The sequence below is a fragment of the Lissotriton helveticus genome, chromosome 11 (assembly GCF_964261635.1).
Source record: "Lissotriton helveticus chromosome 11, aLisHel1.1, whole genome shotgun sequence".
NCBI classification, from domain to species: Eukaryota; Metazoa; Chordata; class Amphibia; order Caudata; family Salamandridae; genus Lissotriton; species Lissotriton helveticus.
The window spans coordinates 261268768-261288722 of record NC_136072.1 but is presented as its reverse complement, the minus strand read 5'-3'; the positions used below and the strand labels follow the sequence as shown (position 1 = coordinate 261288722).

The 19955-nt window shown below is 40.1% G+C and overlaps 1 protein-coding gene across 1 annotated transcript in view; it reads right to left on the bottom strand.

Moving 5' to 3' along the window:
- LOC144791747 (phospholipid scramblase 2-like) overlaps window positions 1-19955 on the bottom strand; it is a 564324-nt gene that overhangs the window by 280283 nt on the left and 264086 nt on the right. The gene's annotated exons all lie outside the window — the stretch shown is intronic.

Here is a 19955-nt window from a genome sequence, read left to right as displayed (position 1 = left end):
TTTCAATAAGTAAGGTGTGTTTAACTGTATAGTTGAAGAAATGGAGGTAAGATTGTTTCTTTGCATGACTGACTGGGTGTGTGAGTAACTCCATGGATGAGTGGCAGTGTGTGAGTGTCTGTTTACACTGAGTGTATCTAAGGTTATATTAGAGTCTGAAGAGGTTTATCGTATTAGCACAAGAATGATGTCAAATGAGATGTCATCAGTGATGTCATCAGTGATGTCATTTGAGATGTCATCAGTGATGTCATCAGTGATGTCACTGACCATGTCATGAATGATGTAATATGTGACATGATCAGCAGTGGATTGCGGGTGCGCGATATATAGTTAGTGCAACTAACTATATATGGAATTTCAATGGTTTTGTGTGAGTAAAATAAGGTTTTTTAAATGCTAATTCCTAACTATATATGGTCTATAACCTATGGTTTTTTCAGTGAATTTTCAAGGTTTTGTAAATGCTAATTCCTAACTATATATGGTCTATAACCTATGGTTTTTTCAGTGAATTTCAATGGTTTTTTAATAGCAAATATCATAAGCTGTCGAATGTCAAGTACGTGGTAAGTAAAAACATTTTTGTGTTTATGCACACTGATCTGCTTTGAATGCTGCCCCCCACCCCTCATTTCTATTAGGAGTACTCTCTCTTTGCAGATAGTGAAGGGTAGTTAACGCAGCCCTTTGCCCCCTTTGTAATACGTCGTGCCTGCTTCTCTCTCCATTTGATTGATTGTTCTCTTTGGTTCATTCTCTATTTACAAACAAGCACAGAGTCGCAATACTCTGTTTAGTCTTTGCAGATAGCGAAAAATCGTGTAAAAAAACAAAAGGAATCGAGCAAAATCAGTAGGCCACTAATGGGATCTCTTTTTGACCTCGCTAAAATAGAAACATTAGGAACAACCTGTTGAAAATAGCAATGCGTATGTACATAAGCGGCGTTCATTTGTGTTCACAGTACCCCTTGTTGATTTTTTCAATCGAGCATTGAATTGTTCGAAGTTAATTCTCTTAAGGATCTTCTCTACCTGCAAACGAGGAAGAATAGGAATATTCTCTCTCCCTTTGCAGATAGTGAAGGGTAGGTAATGCAAGCCTTTAACACGTCGTACCTATTTCATTCCTCATTGATTGATTGATTGTCCGAACATTGACTGTTTGGGAATTAGTTCTTTTTGGAGGTATTCCCTGTTTGCAAATAAACGTAGGAAAATCTTTGCAAGTAGTGAAAGGGTACGTAATGCGGACCTTTCTCCCCCGTTGTAATCTGTCATGCCTATCTACTCCCCACTGATTGATGCACCTTTTTCACCCGGACCATTTACTAGAGATACGTCATCTGGCCCGACCAGAGAGCACCCCTAGTGAAAAGGACATATGCAATAATAACGAAGTGATCACTGTATCCTGTTAACAGAAACTTTACCATGAAACAACCTGGAAAGAAAAAAATAGGAAAACGAAAATCAGTAGGCCACTGATGAACATGAACTTTTATTAAACAACAAACAAAGAAACGATAACATAACGTAATGATAAAACCTATTAATGTCCTAGAAACAAGAAAACGTTAAAGTATGCCAGTGGTGAGAGACCAGAAAAACAGTCCGAGAAACCAAATCACCCCTCGCTGTCCCAACTCATGCACTCTGAAAGTTCAAAGTTTTGAGGAGTGCTTGTAACATTGTCTGAAGCCTATTTGCAATTGCTTCATCTTCACTATTCTTAAAGTAAGTGGGGGCTGTTGTGATGCGGTGCCACCCTGAACCGCTTGACGGAGGCCCCCGAGGGACGGTGTCATGTCGCGGACTCGGAGGGGGCGCTTGGCTCCGGCCCCCTCCCCAAGTCGTGTTGCCCTGGTGTGGCCTGAGATCGCCCCCGACATAGGTGGCCGGCTCCCGGGGTCAAGCGGAACTTTTTTCCTTTTGGTGACTCTTCCATTCTTCACCTTGTCCCACAATCCGTTTCACCTAAAGACACGCTGTAGTGGGGCACCCCTTTTCCGTTTCATTTGCCATTCAGCCCGCTTTTGCTACACTGTGCCTCTTCCGCTATTCAGCTGTTTACCGCCCGCTCTTTCGACTACAGCGTCTCGCTCACCATGTACTTGAGTTGCTCCCGCTCTTGCGGTGCAGCGATAGGCAGCTGCCACAGGACTCTCAAAATGGCGGCCATCTCTTCAGATTTGGGCGTGGTCCACTAAATGGGCCTGCGACACCTTGGAACTCGGACGCTTGTCTGCTAGAGCTTGGGCTCCATTCTCGAAAGCGTCCCCTCATCCTTGAAGATTCTACAAAAGTCTTGGGGGCCCCCGACTCCCGCAGGCTTCTGGTGGGGAGCGCCTAGCATGATTGCTCGTGGAATGGCCACGACGGAGCTACGAAATGGTGGTGCTCTCATGCTAACGCCAGCTTCAGTCTGAAACATCCAGAAACACTGTAGACTACCAATTCGATCAGTTCCGGTAGCGCTCCAACGTGACCCGGTAGAGAAGAACTTGCCCTCCCCTCTTTGACTGATGGTTCTTGTTGCCTGTCCCTTCTGTTGTCATTTAACAGAACTATTTAGCCTGCTGAAAGGGGTTGTGTGCCGTCCGCTGGTTGGTGGAGACATTTTGACTATATTCTGGACCTGCGTTGTCGCGTAATGCGTCATATGACGCGCCGCGTTAGAAAGTTTAATAAATTATGAAACACAATAAACAATCCTTAAAAAATAAAAAAATAAAAAAAATAATCAACAAAAGCAACAGCTAGGTAATACACATATAATTTTATCTCCGCGAAGCGGAGCGCTGTTACAGATATATATCTTGTTTCTGAACGTTAATTTCTCAAAATGCACTGAAGCACATATATTGAGACCTAGCAAAGGCACATCGGGCTACCAGTCCCTACAATTTTTCCAAGTTTCGTGCAAATCCATTCAGCTGTTCGATCCTACCGAGAGACAAGATGGCGGCCGCTACGGACTGTTTGGAATGTTTACAGACACCGGAGAGCCAATCAGCTTCGCTTCGCAAAGCTCCGTAACGCGAAAAGTACGCGAAGCGGTGCGCTGTTACAGATATATACTTTTTTTTTAACGTTAATTTCTCAAAATCCACTGGAGCACATATATTGAGATCTAGCAAAGGCACATCGGGCTACCAGTCCCTACAATTTTGCCAAGTTTCGTGCAAATCCATTCAGCTGTTCGATTATTATTATTTTTATTTTTTTTTGCCCCGCGGGGCCCTTTTAAAACCTCCACATCAAACCTAGGGGGTGAGCGACAATGTACTATGCCCCCTTATGGTCATTTGCCCCTTCGCTTTGGCCTCCTCTTGTCTCTCGATCCTACCGAGAGACAAGATGGCGGCCGCTACGGACTGTTTGGAATGTTGACAGACGCCGGAGAACCAATCAGCTTCGCTTCACAAAGCTCCGTTGCGCGAAAAGTCCGCGAACCAGAGCGCTGCCCGGTCCGCTGTTACAGATATATATCTTTTTTTAAACGTTAATTTCTCAAAATCCACTGGAGCACATATATTGAGACCTACAAAAGGCACATCGGGCTACCAGTCCCTACAATTTTGCCAAGTTTCGTGCAAATCCATTCAGCCGTTCGGGCTAAAAGTGAGGCCAACCGCCCTATGGAAATTAACATGGGAAAAACGCGTTTTGGGACCCCCCTTTTTTCTCGGCCCCCCCTTGACGAACCCCCCCAAAATTTTCAGGGGCTGCTCAGAAACAAAATGTGCCATTTTCCTGAAAATTTCAGCCAATTCCGTCCACAAACGCCAAAGTTATTAGACATAGAATTTTCAAAAAACCCATAGAGAAAAAATCCTAACTATATATACCTACTGGCGACCGCCAGTAGGTAATATATATATATATATATATATATATATACATATACATATACATATATATATATATATTCACTGAAAAAACCATAGGTTATAGACCATATATAGTTAGGAATTAGCATTTACAAAACCTTGAAAATTCACTGAAAAAACCATAGGTTATAGACCATATATAGTTAGGAATTAGCATTTAAAAAACCTTATTTTACTCCCACAAAACCATTGAAATTCCATATATAGTTAGTAGTACTAACTATATATCGCGCACCCGCAATCCACTGCTGATCATGTCACATATTACATCATTCATGACATGGTCAGTGACATCACTGATGACATCACTGATGACATCTCAAATGACATCACTGATGACATCACTGATGACATCTCAAATGACATCACTGATGACATCACTGATGACATCTCAAATGACATCACTGATGACATCACTGATGACATCACTGATGACATCTCAAATGACATCACTGATGACATCTCATTTGACATTACTGATCACATCACTGATGACATCATTCATGTGATAATACGATGAACCTCTTCAGACTCTAATATAACCTTAGATACACTCAGTGTAAACAGACACTCACAGACTGTCACTCATCCATGGAGTTACTTACACACCTAGTCAGTCATGCAAAGAATCAATCACACCTCAATTTCCTCAACTATACAGTTATACACACCTTACTTATTCAAAAATATACTAACACATATTTACTCTCTTTTACAATCCCTGATACAAGTTCACAATGATCCATACAGCCACTCACACATTCACTGACTCTTATGCACAGTTATTTATATATGCCAATTCTCACATGTACTGTGTTTTACATATGTACTTACTTTGACATGTAGCACTGAGATATCCATTCACTCACCAATGCACTCATGCACACAGTCAACCACCCATACAGCTGTTTCCACATGCACTTTTGAACCCATACATCTAGTGAATCAACTGCTCACACATCTATGCACAGAGTCATACACCTCCCAGCCACCCACACACACACTCAGTCTCCCATACAAATACTTGAGCAATCAATCAATAACCCATATACTTACTCATATAGCTACTGATCAACACATGCAGCAGTTTACAGAACAACAAACATAATGATGCACAAATTAAGACAGTTCGTCACTAACCCATGCACTCAGTGAGACACATTTAACCACTCACTCATACAGTCAGGCATGCACCTACTAAATCCTTCATCCAGACACTTCTACATCCACTCATTCTTCAATATGTAAGACATATTTTAACTTTACAGAAATACACAGTCACTGGATTTTGTCATCAGTGATGTCATTTGAGATGTCATCAGTGATGTCATCAGTGATGTCATTTGAGATGTCATCAGTGATGTCATCAGTGATGTCATTTGAGATGTCATCAGTGATGTCATCAGTGATGTCACTGACCATGTCATGAATGATGTAATATGTGACATGATCAGCAGTGGATTGCGGGTGCGCGATATATAGTTAGTACTACTAACTATATATGGAATTTCAATGGTTTTGTGTGAGTAAAATAAGGTTTTTTAAATGCTAATTCCTAACTATATATGGTCTATAACCTATGGTTTTTTCAGTGAATTTTCAAGGTTTTGTAAATGCTAATTCCTAACTATATATGGTCTATAACCTATGGTTTTTTCAGTGAATTTCAATGGTTTTTTAATAGCAAATATCATAAGCTGTCGATTGTCAAGTACGTGGTAAGAAAAAACATTTTCGTGTTTATGCACACTGATCTGCTTTCAATGCTGCCCCCCCCTCATTTCTATTAGGAGTACTCTCTCTTTCCAGATAGTGAAGGTTAGTTAACGCAGGCCTTTGCCCCCGTTGTAATCCGTCGTGCCTGCTTCTCTCTCCATTTGATTGATTGTTATCCAAGCATTTGCAAACAAGCACAGAATCGCCATACTCTGTTTAGTCTTTGCAGATAGTGAAGGATAGGTAAATGCAGACTTTTGTCCCCATTGTAATCCGTCATACCTATTTTTCTCCCCATTGATTGATTGATTGAATCAAGCATTGAATTGTTCGAAGTTGGTTCTCTTAAGGATCTTCTCTGTCTGCAAACGGGGAAGAATAGGAATATTCTCTCTCCCTTTGCAGATAGTGAAGGGTAGGTAACGCAAACCTTTAACACATCGTGCCTATTTCGTTCCTCATTGATTGATTGTTTGCCCGAACATTGACTGTTTGGGAATTGGTTCTTTTTGGAGGTATTCCCTGTTTGCAAATAAACGTAGGAAAATCTTTGCAAGTAGTGAAAGGGTAGGTAATGCGGACCTTTGTCCCCCGTTGTAATCTGTCATGCCTATCTACTCCCCACTGATTGATGCACCTGTTTCACCCGGACCATTTACTAGAGATAGGTCATCTGGCCCGACCAGAGAGCACCCCTAGTGAAAAGGACATATGCAATAATAACGAAGTGATCACTGTATCCTGTTAACAGAAACTTTAGCATGAAACAACCTGGAAAGAAAGGAATAGGAAAACGAAAATCAGTAGGCCACTGATGAACTTTTTATTAAATAACAAACAAAGAAACGATAACAATACGTAATGATAAAACCTATTATTGTCCTAGAAACAAGAAACGTTAGAAGTAAGCCCGTAATAAGAAACCTGAAAACAGTAAGAGAAACCAAGTGTGACATTGCAACGGCCACAAGGCAACGAGGCTTCATCGCCCCTCACTGCCCCAAAACGTGTCTGTCCCACCGCCTGCCACGGCCAAATAACGGCAAACTGGGAAAGATACAAGTCAGCAGACATCCGCCCCATTCTGGAAACTTCCAAAGTGCAACAGGTTTCCGGCTACGCCCAGCCGGAAGCAACACATATAAGGCGGGTCCTGCTGCCAACCGTCGGCAGAAGATCATCACGTAGGGTGTAGCCGGAGGAAAGGCCGAGGCCAATGGCACCCGTCCAGGGGGATTGCTATGACCACCCTGGAGAGTTGCAAGGGGGGGAATGTCTGTGTCCTCGACCCTCCCCTCTCTCTCCCAGTCCGGCCACCATCAACCAGAGGCCGAGGCCGACGGGATCCGGCCGCGGTGGCGGTAACCCTGGAGAATTGCAGGTTAGACCCTCTCTCTCCCAGTCTGGGCCAGCATCCATGGAGGGCCTGGGAGTGGAGAGTCCACTGCACGAAAGGCCCAGGAGAGGCACCACACGCCAAGGCCTGCCCCACCGGATGAGCCAAGGAACCCGTTCATGGGGCCAGAGCAAAGGGCGTCCGGCCGCCATCCACCGGAGGTCCGGCCCAAAGACGGACGGGACATTTCTTCTTTCTTTTATAATGGCTGCGACAACACTGGGGGGGATGTCTTGCACATGCCTCCGACCCCCCCCCCCCTCGTCCTCATCGCCTGGTCCGGCCATAACAAATGTCAAGCGAGACGCCGTGGGGTGCACTGGGTGGGAGAGACGGTGCGAACAGGCCTCTCCCGCCTCCCCAGGTGGAGGCTTCCCAGCAGCACCCTCAGCGCTCCAGGCGCCCGGAAAAGGGTTCTTCCACTGTGGCGATGCTGCAACGTCTCGCCCGGCAGGGTGGAGCCCGTCCGCTCATTTGACCCCGCGATCGCCGGTAGCTACCGAACTCTCAAAATGGCGGTCGACCTGGCAAGAGCGGGCCCAGCATAAAGAAATGGCCCGGTCACTGGTTGACTCCACCACCGTAGTCCTCCACGACCTTGAAGATTCTAGAGGAGCCGCGGGAGTCCCCGACCCCCGCAGACACCCCCGATGGGGAATGACTGCCATGATCGCCCGTGGAGTGATGAAACTGTAGCCGCAGGACGTCGGCGCTCCCATGCTGGCGCCAGCCTCAGTTTGAATGACTAGAATCCTGCAGACCTCAGTTCCGGTGAAAGCACAGTGTGACCCGGTAGGAAAAATTGTTGCACCCCCTCCCCTTTTTGACTGATGGTTCAAACCACCGATCCTTTCCTTTGCCCTTTTAACGGAACTTTGGACTGCCCCCCCGCGGCGCCCCACGCCGTTATTTGGTGGGCGGCAACTTACTGGACATCACCTTGGTGCCATCCAGATTTCAGCGCGTTCTGCTGCCTTGGAACTATTCGCACAACAGACCGCTACTGACGACCCACCCCCCGGGACGCCCCACGCCGGATACCCAAATCAGTGCGGCACCCAGGCAACATCTTCTGAATTTTCATAATTTGAAAGAACTAGTAACATGTCCTCATCAGGAATTTCCTCTTCAATCATCTCATCAGGAATCTCCTCATGAAAAGTCTGCAATGATGATTCTTGTAACTCTATGGTCTCCAAACATTCGATAAATTCGCCATCAAGAGATTGATCAAAAAAATCATTCAAGTCATCTCCTCCTTGTGAGAATATTTCATTATTGGTGCTGTCAATTTCAATAAATGTAGTGGATAATTCAAAAGAAATTACCACGGTCTCTTCATTGTTTAAATGTTTTTACTGTTTTTGTTTTGTTGTATATATTTATAAGTTATTAAAGTTTTATATTCCTACTACTTTGTTGGAGTGCTATATATTTTTAATGTGACACATAATTGTAAAAACTTTGATGTACAAAGAGTCATCCCTGGAATCTTCCGCTTCAGGCTCGGTCCCCTCCCCAATCATAATACAGGATGGTTTTCAGATAGTAGGAAAGCGTGTGGTGTGATGGATCTCATCGGGTGTGGGCCTTGATCTACTATAACTCCTTTGAAGAGGGGTGATTCTTTACAGCTGGGGCCATAAACTACATCTGCAGGGCTAGCTGATAGCCTGGGACCGGCCTGGACAATCGGACACAGAGGGTCAGAGGGTGCGGTAGTGAATAGGGCGAAAGGGAGGTGTCGGGCGGGCACAGGGTGTGATTCTCAGGGAAGAGCAGCGCAGATGGGGGGAGGTTTATTGCCCATGCATAAGACAGAGAGCGGGGGTGACCAGTGCCTGGGGAAGATGCTTGCGAGGGGGGGGAGCCATGCTACGGATCAACAGCGTGCAGAGAGTGGGTCTGGTCAAGGCATCTAAAATGGCTGCCGTGCACGACAAAAGTGTGGCATTTGAAAAAAGGCAAGATGGCGCAGACAATGTTTTTCAACACTTCCTCATTTCCTTCGAATCGAACGTTAACAGACGTTGGGGCATATTACCAAAGTTAAGCGATATTTATCCCTAACGATGCTTAGCAACGAATTTTTTACCGCTAAGCATCGTCAGAAATTATCGCAGATAAACCTTGCTATTATCAAGGTTTATCGCAAATGCCATAAAAAACGGCCGCAATGCATTAATATCGCTGAAAAGTCAGCGATATTCATGCATTACCGAGCTAATGCTCTTAGCCATGTTATCCACCTCCCATTGGATGACATGGCTAAGAACTGCTCAGGACAGGTGTTACTTTTTGGAGATATTGGCGCTTAGCGCGAATATCTCCAAAAGTTGGTAATAGGAGATAGCGATGTTAGCGACTGTTTCCAGTCGCTAACATCTTGGCATGCCCACTTTGCATGTCATTAGTGATAAATATCACTGACATGCAAAGTGGAGCCCAAGATGGTCGCTATCTCCTACTAGCGGTCGCTAACTGGTGTTAGCGACAGCTACGTAATACGGAGATAATTTTATCTCCGCTTTCTTGGCTTTTAAAGCCAAAAAAGCGGAGATAAACCCCCTTGATAATATGCCCCGTTATCTCTCCCACACTACCGGTCCCCCTGGGCTTAAACGCCGAGATGGTAGGGACTGCATCCCGTGGAGATAGGCCGACACGTCACTCAGCAGAAAAACAAGTCTATAAACATACAATAAGTTAAAAGTCAATCATTCTTCTTTCCTTGTAGTACGCTCCCCAGTCCACTTCCCGTTACGCTAACCGGGCGCACCCCACCAAAAAAACGATTTTTTTTTTGCCCCTCCAAAAAGAACCAATTTTTGCACTCTATACTATAAGTCTTTTTTATACTACAATCACTTCGCTACAACCTCATAAATTAAAAATAAAAATGAATAATGTCTCAAACAATTTTTGATTTCTAAATATAAATGTATTCTTCTGAATTTTCATAATTTGAAAGAACTAGTAACATGTCCTCATCAGGAATTTCCTCTTCAATCATCTCATCAGAAATCTCCTCATGAAAAGTCTGCAATGATGATTCTTGTAACTCTATGGTCTCCAAACATTCGATAAATTCGCCGTCAAGAGATTGATCAAAAAAATCATTCAAGTCATCTCCTCCTTGTGAGAATATTTCATTATTGGTGCTGTCAATTTCAATAAATGTAGTGGATAATTCAAAAGAAATTGCCACGGTCTCTTCATTGTGATCCATTTTATTTTGAAATTTCTTGCTGTAAATTGCAGAAAAAAATAATCACTTTCATTTATCGTTTTTAGTAATACATAATATAAAACTAACTTTATCAAGTATTTAGTATAACAGAAGGACTGAAAATGAATAACAGAAAACATTTTTCAAATTATCTTAAAGTGTACAACATAGTTCCCCTTACAAATTAACAACTCACCTTTTTGAAAGTAGGAGAAGTGTTAGTACTGTGTAAATCAAACACCAGAAATTGAGCACCAAAAATTCCTCACAAATGTACCTCAGACAGTAGTATCACAAAATGGCTGTGGTTTCCTCTCATTTTTGATATATACATAACCAATTAACTTTCATCACACACAAATACAAAACCAAAGTAACATTTTAATTGGTTCTAAATTTCAACACTTTCAAATGTGTTTTCCCCATGCAATTTTCCATAGGACATTTAGATACGTCTACAGCCTGAATGGCTGAACGGAATTACACCAAACTTGGCAAAATGGTACATCAAACCTAAGAGGTCAGTGAGGATCTACTATGCCCCCTTATGGTCATTTGCCCCTTCGCTTTGGCCTCCTCTTGTCTCTCGATCCTACCGAGAGACAAGATGGCGGCCGCTACGGACTGTTTGGAATGTTTACAGCCGCCGGAGAACCAATCAGCTTCGCAAAGCTACGTAACGCGAAAAGTACGCGAAGCGGAGCGCTGTTACAGATATATATCTTTTTTTGAACGTTAATTTCTCAAAATCCACTGGAGCACATATATTGAGACCTAGCAAAGGCACATCGGGCTACCAGTCCCTACAATTTTGCCAAGTTTCGTGCAAATCCATTCAGCCGTTCGGGCTAAAAGTGAGGCCAACCGCCCTATGGAAAACTCAATGTTAAAAACACGTTTTGGGACCCCCCTTTTTTCTCGGCCCCCCCTTGACGAAACCCCCCCAAATTTTTAGGGGCTGCTCAGAAACAAAATGTTCCATTTTCCTGAAAATTTCAGCCAATTCCGTCCACAAACGCCAAAGTTATTAGACATAGAATTTTCAAAAATCCCATAGAGAAAAAATCCTAACTATATATACCTACTGGCGACCGCCAGTAGGTATATATATATATATATATATATATATATATATATATATATATATATATATATATATTACCTACTGCCAGTGGTGTCTGTCAACATTCTAAACAGTCCGGAGCGGCCGCCATCTTGTCTCTCGGTAGGATCGAGAGACAAGAGGAGGTCAAAAGCGAAGGGGCAAATGACCTTAAGGGGGCATAGTAGATACTCCCTGACCCCCTAGGTTTGATGTGGAGGCTTTAAAGGGGCCCCGCTAAGCAAAAAAAAAAAAAAAATTTCGTATCACAATAAAAAATGAATGATAGACTTTTCAAATGCTGTATGTTAATTGATTGTTGGTTTTGTTGATTATTTTTTTTTTTTTAATTTTTTTTTATTGTGTTTCATAATTTATTAAACTTTCTAACATTTCATTGTCAGAAATTTCATAATCATGGAATATAGATTGTAGTCTCTGAGGTTGTAAAATGTCCTCATTTGCAAGGAGGTTATCTACTGCTTGCACACATTGCAGTAGTTCTTGGTCCCATGTTTCATCCATAAATTCAATCTCATTTGGATCAATGATTTCTGTGTTGGACTCTGGAAGGACAATTTCAAATGAAATGTTTTGTTCACTTTCCATTTTTCCTGAAATTTGCATAAAAAAAATATATATTAGTAGAGGTAGGGCACTGTTGGGATTAATTTTAGATAGGCAGTTTTTATCAGAGAATTTATCTTTGGGCAGTGTATAGTATCAGAGTGGAAGTAGGAATATAAAAAAGTGTATCTAAATTTATAAGTACTACAGAGGGATAGTATATAACTAACAGAAAAAGTTTGCCATATTAACTTAAAGTGCACAATATACTTCAGTTTTAAAAATAACAACTTACCTTTAAAAAGAAGTTGAAGTTATTAATGAAAATCCAAATGAAATGTACACCAGGAAGTAGTAGTCAAAATGGCTGTGTTTCCTTCTCTTCCTTTATATATATTCGGGTACATAACCAATCAAATATCATGTAAAAAAAGTAGAAAATGAAAGTAACATTTTAATTGGTTGTCAATTCCAACACTTCAGATGTGTTTTGTGAAGTAATTTACCTCACGGTATTTAGAGAGGACTACAGGCTAAATGGCTAAATGGAATTCCAATCAAATTTGTGAAAATGGTAGGGATTGGTATGTAGTATGAGTTATTCTATATTTGGTGAAATTGTCTCCAGTGGCTTTTCTGTGAACTACTTTCCCACCTTTTTTGATGGTGCGCTTCCCAGGAAGCGACCCGGTACGCGAACCGGTGAGCGCCCTGGTACACGAACCTTAAGCGTAACGGGAGTTCACCATTTTGTGTTTCGGTCGAATTATGATACAAGATGGAGGGCAAATAATGTTCAGAATGGGTAGAAGGGGGCACGGTAGACTTATCTTGACCCCCTAGGTTTTGTGAGGGTGGCTGAGGAGGCCCATATGTGCGGAAAAAGAAACATTTTTTTTAAAAATTTCGCGAGGTTAGCTCCCGGTACGCGTACCGGGTAGCGCACCAGGGAGCGTATTTTGTTGAAAATTAGTGAAAATAGTTAGAGTAAAAAAATAATTGTGAGTGATTAGATGTAGGGTAGCTCTGAGAAGAGCTTTTGGGTTTATGGTACATTTAGGTACTTATAAGTAGGTACCAATGCACATTTTTAAATTCAGAGTGAAAACTCTGTTGCCCTCATCTGAGAAGTGAACTCCATCTCCTCTGTAGATATCTTGCATGTAGTAACGCAAGTTATTGTTGTACAGGGAGCCCATTCCATGGTCTCTCATGTAAGCTGAAACAGATTTGTTTACATGCTTCCTCGACTTCTCAATTTGTGGACAAAATTGGTTTGACCACCTCCATTTCTGTCTTTGGCATATATTTGAATATACCAAGGCAGTCTGAGGAGAAAGTGCCATTAATTGCTCAAAGGTGTCCTTTAAAAGCATTTCCAGACCTACACCAGTCAAAGTGCCCAAGTCATTACCTCCACAGTGCACAATTAACAGGTCAGGTTTTGGCAAATGCATAAAGGTTTTCACCAATGGTATCAATTGGTGACATTTTAATCCTCTCTGGCCAAACCACTTAATTTCCACATCTTGTAAATTGAGGTTAGGTAAATTCCTGCTTTCAACGTACCTTTGAGCCCAGTGAATATAACTATGACCAACAATCCAGACAGAAAACATGGTGAGAGAAGGTTCTCCTGCAGTCAGATGAAGTGTGGCAATGAAATGGCAGTTGAAAAAATGTGAGTTTGAAATGAAAAAAACTGTGGAGTTTCTGTGTTCATGAAGTAGTAACAGTGATTGGTGGATTTTGATTGATGAAAACAGAAAGTTAGGGTGTAGAGATGTGTTCTTTGAAAGATGTATTTTGAGTGGTCAATAAAAAATCATTAAATGAAAGAAAGCACTGGATATGCAGGTGCACTGAGAGTTCAGAGTTCAATTGCAACATTGTTGTGTGAATTTGCAAACACCAGAGTTTCTCCAAGAGGTGGTTGCTATGGAAAATAGGCAGAAAGGGCAGAGGGGGAAGGGTTTTCATTTGAAAAAAAGTGAGGGAAGAGTTTTGATTGGGTGACATGAGAAATATGTGTGAAGAATTACACCATTTCTGTGCTTTTGATAGCTGCAGACTCTGGAGTGCATACCTTTTGCTCTGCTGAAGACAAATTGGTGTGTTTCTGAGACTGTTTTCAAACTCAAAGTATTTGCTAAGGTGAGAAAATATTTCTTTACTTTAGATAGAGAATAGTGTGCTTTAAGGAGAAAATTATGATTTATGTGGCGCAATTTGCTAGTAAATATGCTCTCACATGTGCATGGAAATTTTTGATTTTGAATGTTTCTGTTATATAGCCATGTTAAAAGTGACTCAACCATGCTGGAAAGTCAATCAAAAAATGATTTCATGTGTTTTAATGACATTTTAAGTCATTTTCTGATGTGCAGTGTTTAGAAATTATGATTTGAAAATCGTTTTTGTGGAAAAGGAATTGTTTTTAAAATCATGACAAGGAAATAATGGTGTATGGTTATTTATAAGGCAATTGACTGTCCTTGATGTTATTTTTCTCATTTTAGTGTAAGACCTTTCTCTGTGGCGCAAATTGCTTGTAAATATGCTCTTACATGTGCATGAAAATTTTAATTATCAATGTTTGTGTTACATAGCCATGATAAAAGTGAACCAACCATGCAGGAAAGCCAATAAAAAAACGCTTTCATGTGTTTCAATGACATTTTAAGTCATTTTCTCATGTGCAGTTTTTTGAAATTATGATCTGAAAATCGTTTTTGGGAAAAAGGAATTGTTTTTAAATTCATGAGAAGGACATAATGGTGTATGGTTCTTTATAAGGCAATTGACTGTCCCTGATGTTATTTTTCCCATTTTAATGTCAGACCTTTCTTTGTGGCGCAAATTGCTTGTAAATATGCTCCCACCTGTACATTGAAAATTTTGATTTTGAATGTTTATGTTACATAGCCATGTTAAAAGTGACCCTACCATGCAGGAAAGCCAATCAAAATACGCTTTTATGTGTCTTAAGGACAATTTAAGTAATTTTCCCATGTGTAGTGTTTTGAAGTTATGATTTGAAAATCGTTTTTGAGGTAAAGGAATGTTGTTAAAATTTATGTTCGCCATATGCCCCCAAATTTCTTTCTCAGGGTTGCAGCAGGGTGTTCTTGAGACACCCCTGCACTTTTGGAATAAATTCCTAATTTGTGATGAGCAAATTGTTAATCGCAAATTGCACCTTCATTTATATGAGCCTCCTAGCCCATGGAAATGAATGGGTAATTTGCAATTAGCAATTTTCTCATCGCAAATTTGGAATGGTAAAGAATCGCTATTTATTCCTTAAAATTCGCTTTTTTGGAAATGCAAAATAGTTATATGATACATATGGCGGTTGATGTCTAACAAGATAAGAAGCTTATGGATACATTTATGATGACTGGTGCAATGAAGTAGAAATCACTTACTTCATTGGTAGGCCTTTACAATAAATTATCTCCTCTGTATTCTTCATCAAGCATAACTTTAATCTGCAATCCTGAGTAGGCCTCACCTTAAACAAACCTCTGGATAGGCCACATCTTATTGTCATCCTGATTTAATCATTTATAATTCTAGGGACAGATTTATGATAGGTGTATACCTCTTTTGTGCCACTTAGAAAACATTGTCCATGGGAAAATGATTTAAAATGTCATTAAGACACATGAATGTGTTTTTTTTAAACGTTTGCAATTTTTTTGGGTCACTTTCAACATGGCTATGTGTCTGAAACAGTCAAAATCTAAATTTGCAATGCACTGGTGGGAGCATATTTACAAGGAATGTGCTTCATGGGGAAAGGTCTTATAATGTAATATGGGAAAAATGACATTAGAGATACTGAAATGCCTTATAGAGAAGCATACACCATTATGTCCTTGTCATAAATTTGCAAACCATTACTTTTCCCCAAAAACGATTTTCAAATTATATTTAGAAAACAGTGCACATGTGGAAATTACTTAAAATGTCAATAATTCAAAAAATAGTGATTCCTTAAATGCAATGTATAAAAAAAAAATATGTAAAAAATGATATTAAGGATTTGGAAACTACCACCAACTTGTAGTTTGTGGTAATTTGCGAATTCTTTTCAAAAAGAATTTTTTTTTTTTAAAAAAAAAGGTCCCATATGACGCCCATACATGCCATTAGGGCATGTAGGTGTGCCATGTGCTCCCAAATTTCTTTTTCAGGGGTGCAGCAGGGTGTTCTTGAGATACCCCTTCACGCTTGAAAAAAATCCTATTTTGTGATGAGCTAATTGCTAATCACAACTTGCAACATTAATTCCTATGAGCCTCCTAGCCTATGGAAATGAATGGGTAATTTGCAATTAGCAATTTGCTCATTGCAAATTAGGAATAGTAAAGAATCGCTATTTATTCCTTAAAATTTGCTATTTATAATATGTAAAATATTTTGATGATACATATGGCAGTTCATCTGTAACAAGATAAGAAGCTTAGGGATAGATTTATGATGAGTGGCGCATCCCCAGGGATGTGACAGTCATCCTGCGCCACTGTTCCGCCACCCATGGTGTGCTGCATTTACAATGCGGCGCAGCATGGGGCAAAAAAGGCACAGATGCGTGACGCATCTGTGCTGTAAAGGTGGCGCATTGCTGGAGTTGTATCGTAAGTGCGATGCAGCTCCAGCAAGGATCAGGGGTGCCCCATCTATACAATGCTGCGTCAAGACCTATGCCAGCTTCAAGCAGGTGCAGGGTTTTGAAGCAGCTTTCTCCTATCTGATTGTAAATGCGGCACACCATGGGTGGTAAAGCAGTGGTGCACATTAACTGGTGCATGCCTGGGGATGTGCCATTTAATATAAATCTGCACTTTAACATTTGAGTATGTGCAGGGGACACAGAGTCGTTGAGGCTTATCCAAGGTTAAGAACAGATGAGTCCTGTTCAGTGAAAAATTAGACATAGGCTTCACCTGCTCAGCATCGCTGGACATGGCTAAATAATAGCTGCAAAATGTTACTCTTGTTAAATAATTTTACTATTATAATCTGTGAGATTTGTCTCTTACTCTGCAACATCTCATTGTTGTTGTCTTTCTTTAAAGATAAAGACAACCTCAACATGAGCGACAATCTGCAATCAGTTGATTTTGACCTCATCATTGAACTTGTAATTGAAACATCAGTGGATGTTGATCCATTGGATGATTTAAATCCTGAGGATGAAGAAGAGCGTGATGAGGATGCAGATTTGTCCGAATTATATGATATAGGATGGGAAGCTGACCTGCTTGAGCCTTTGGAATTATAAACATTTATTTTTAAAATTTATAATCAATAAAAAGTAAAAAGGTAAACCGTTTAATTTAAAAATAAAGACACCTTCAAAAACAGGTTATGTGTAGTGTCTTCAATAAAATATTAAAATATGCTCATAAAATTAGATCAGATTCACATATAAAATAGCATAGGTAACATAAATATAAATCTCATTTCTTTTCTGCTACTTCTGTATTGTAAATTTGCAAGGACTAAAAAATCTTCTATTTAAAATGTCAAGTAGTGTGTTATGTTTTTGATCACTATTACTGATTTACTGTTTGATAATATTTTTTTATTAACATTTTTATTATATTTTTCCTCAGATTCAACTATGCCTACAAAAATAAGAGAGATGAAGGCTGCAAAACGTCAAAGACAGCAGGAGAAAAAAAAAATGCAGCAGTCCTCTAACAAAAAGATTTCTCAAGCGATGAAGAAAGCACCGGGTAAGAGCTCTAAATATTTCATAAAAAATATTTCTAATAAAAAAAATATTAGTACAGAAAATGTTTCAATCCATAACAACACAAGTAAATCAAATGGAAAGAAAAGGACAAATGAAAATGTTACTGCTAGAGCAAGAGATAAATCTGTGCATGATAGTAGAAGGAAACAACAGTTTACGGAGATTCGTAAACGAATGTTCCGTAACAGGATAATTGGCAATTTGTTAAAAAATATTAAGAAAGGTCAACAGAAATTAGTTTTTTATAGGAGAAAAAAAAAAGTTGAGAAAGTTATTGATCAGGCTTTTGAAATTAAACGTAAGTTATTTATTTTGATAATCAATAGAATTAGGAAGCTAAACAAGGCAATTTTTGATTTCAAAAGAAATAGTAGATGGAAGAGAATAGTTAATCGTAGTAATTTTTGTGAAGTTTTTTCTGGAGAATGGATACATAGTTCAAGCTGTGAGGCATTTTTTAATGAAGAGAGTTATTTCCAGGATAATGATTTGGTGCATGCAGTTGACATCAGTGGTCGTGCTTATGAAGTGAAAGATGGTTGTCCAGTTGAAAAAGAAAAACTTGTGACAACAGAGGCAGAAGAGTTGTTAGGTAATGAGGTTTTAGGAAGACGTGCTAAGGGTCCTGTGTACACCTGGAAGTGTAGTAGTATTTGCAGTGTGCGACAGGATTCCATCAATTTGCTTTGTGATTTTGTACGGTCATTTAACAAGAAAAGTTTGAAGCAGAAAATGAGGTTGTTGCAAGAATTAGATCCTTGCAGAGTGAGAGAAGTGACAGGTTTGCATGGTCATTCACTGGCTTGTCTTTCCAGGAGAGTATGCCAGAGTGTTTTTCATCATTTCAGGATGCTAGCAGTGCATCATAACAAAGTGAGGAAGTTAGTTAGACTGTTGTATTATGCTAAGAGTCCAGCAATTATGCTGAAACAATTATGCGCTGCTCTTCTGCATGGTTCTGAAATAGATGTGAGGAATATATGTGAAGAAATTGAGTTTTGTTACTTTGGAAGTAAAGAGGAGAATGTTGAAATTGAGCAAGAAATAGAGGGTCATTTGGAAGATACTGTACATGTTTCCAGTACAGATAATTTCCAGAGGGAAATTGCGACGTTTGACATGAAATCAAGTGAGAGGCCTAATTTCACTTGTGTGTGTTGTCGACGCACTTATTATAAGAATCAGACTAAGTTAGTGGATTTATATGCAAAAAGTGAAAGGGAAAATAATAGTGAATGGAAGGATTTTGCAACATACTTGATGGTAGAAAATTGTTTTGATTTGGGATTGGATCAACGTGTGTGTACTTATTGTTGTAACAAATTAAAACAAAACCAGATGCCTGCTAGAGCAGTTCATAATAATCTGGAATTGGTTGAGATTCCTTCTGAATTGAAGGATTTAAATACTTATGAATCTATTTTGATTCAAAGTATCCATCCCTTTCAAGCTATTGTAAGAATGGAGCCAAAGACAGGGAAATTGCCTCCATCAGATTTACAGAGAGGATTAAAGGGAAGAGTTGTTTATTTGCCTCTAGATTTGAAGAAAAACATTAACACAATTGGAGTAGAAAAAGTGGAAGAGGAACCTCTGGTTATCTTAGTTAATGGGGTTCCGACAAAGAATAAGAAAATATGGCAAGATTTAGTAGATGTTAGGAAAGTTAAAAAGGCAACATTGTATTTGAAAAAAAATAATAAATACTATAAGAATGTATATGTTGAAGAAGAGGAAGTAAGTGAGGAAGAGGATAGCGATTTGTGTGCTGGTCAAATTGAGAAAGTAGAACCCTCTACTAGTGAGGAAATATATGAACATTATAGTGTTCATCCTTTGCATTCAAAGGAAGTCATGGGGAATGCTATTGAGTTGTTTCAAATGAAACAAGCCAAAGGGAGTCCCATTAGTGTTTGGGAGGAAAGTTTGGAAGCTCGGTGTTTCCCACAGCTTTTTCCAACAGGTCAGGGAGGAAGATATGATGAGCGACCTCATCAAATTCCTGCTTCTGAATACCGGACTTTGCGATTGTATGCAGGAGATGCTAGGTTTCGACAATGCATTCCTTATTTGTTTCATCTCCTGTTTGAAAGCGATCTGTCTGGACTGTCATATGCAGTGAACCACATCTTGAAAAGTGGTATACACATGCAAAACATCTCGGCAAGTGATTTTATGGATAAAGTGAATGTCCAAGATAGTATTTTGGATTCTCACCTGATTAATCTCATGGCGTGTCAGCGTGGTACTAATGAGTACTGGTACCGTCGTCATGGTGATTTA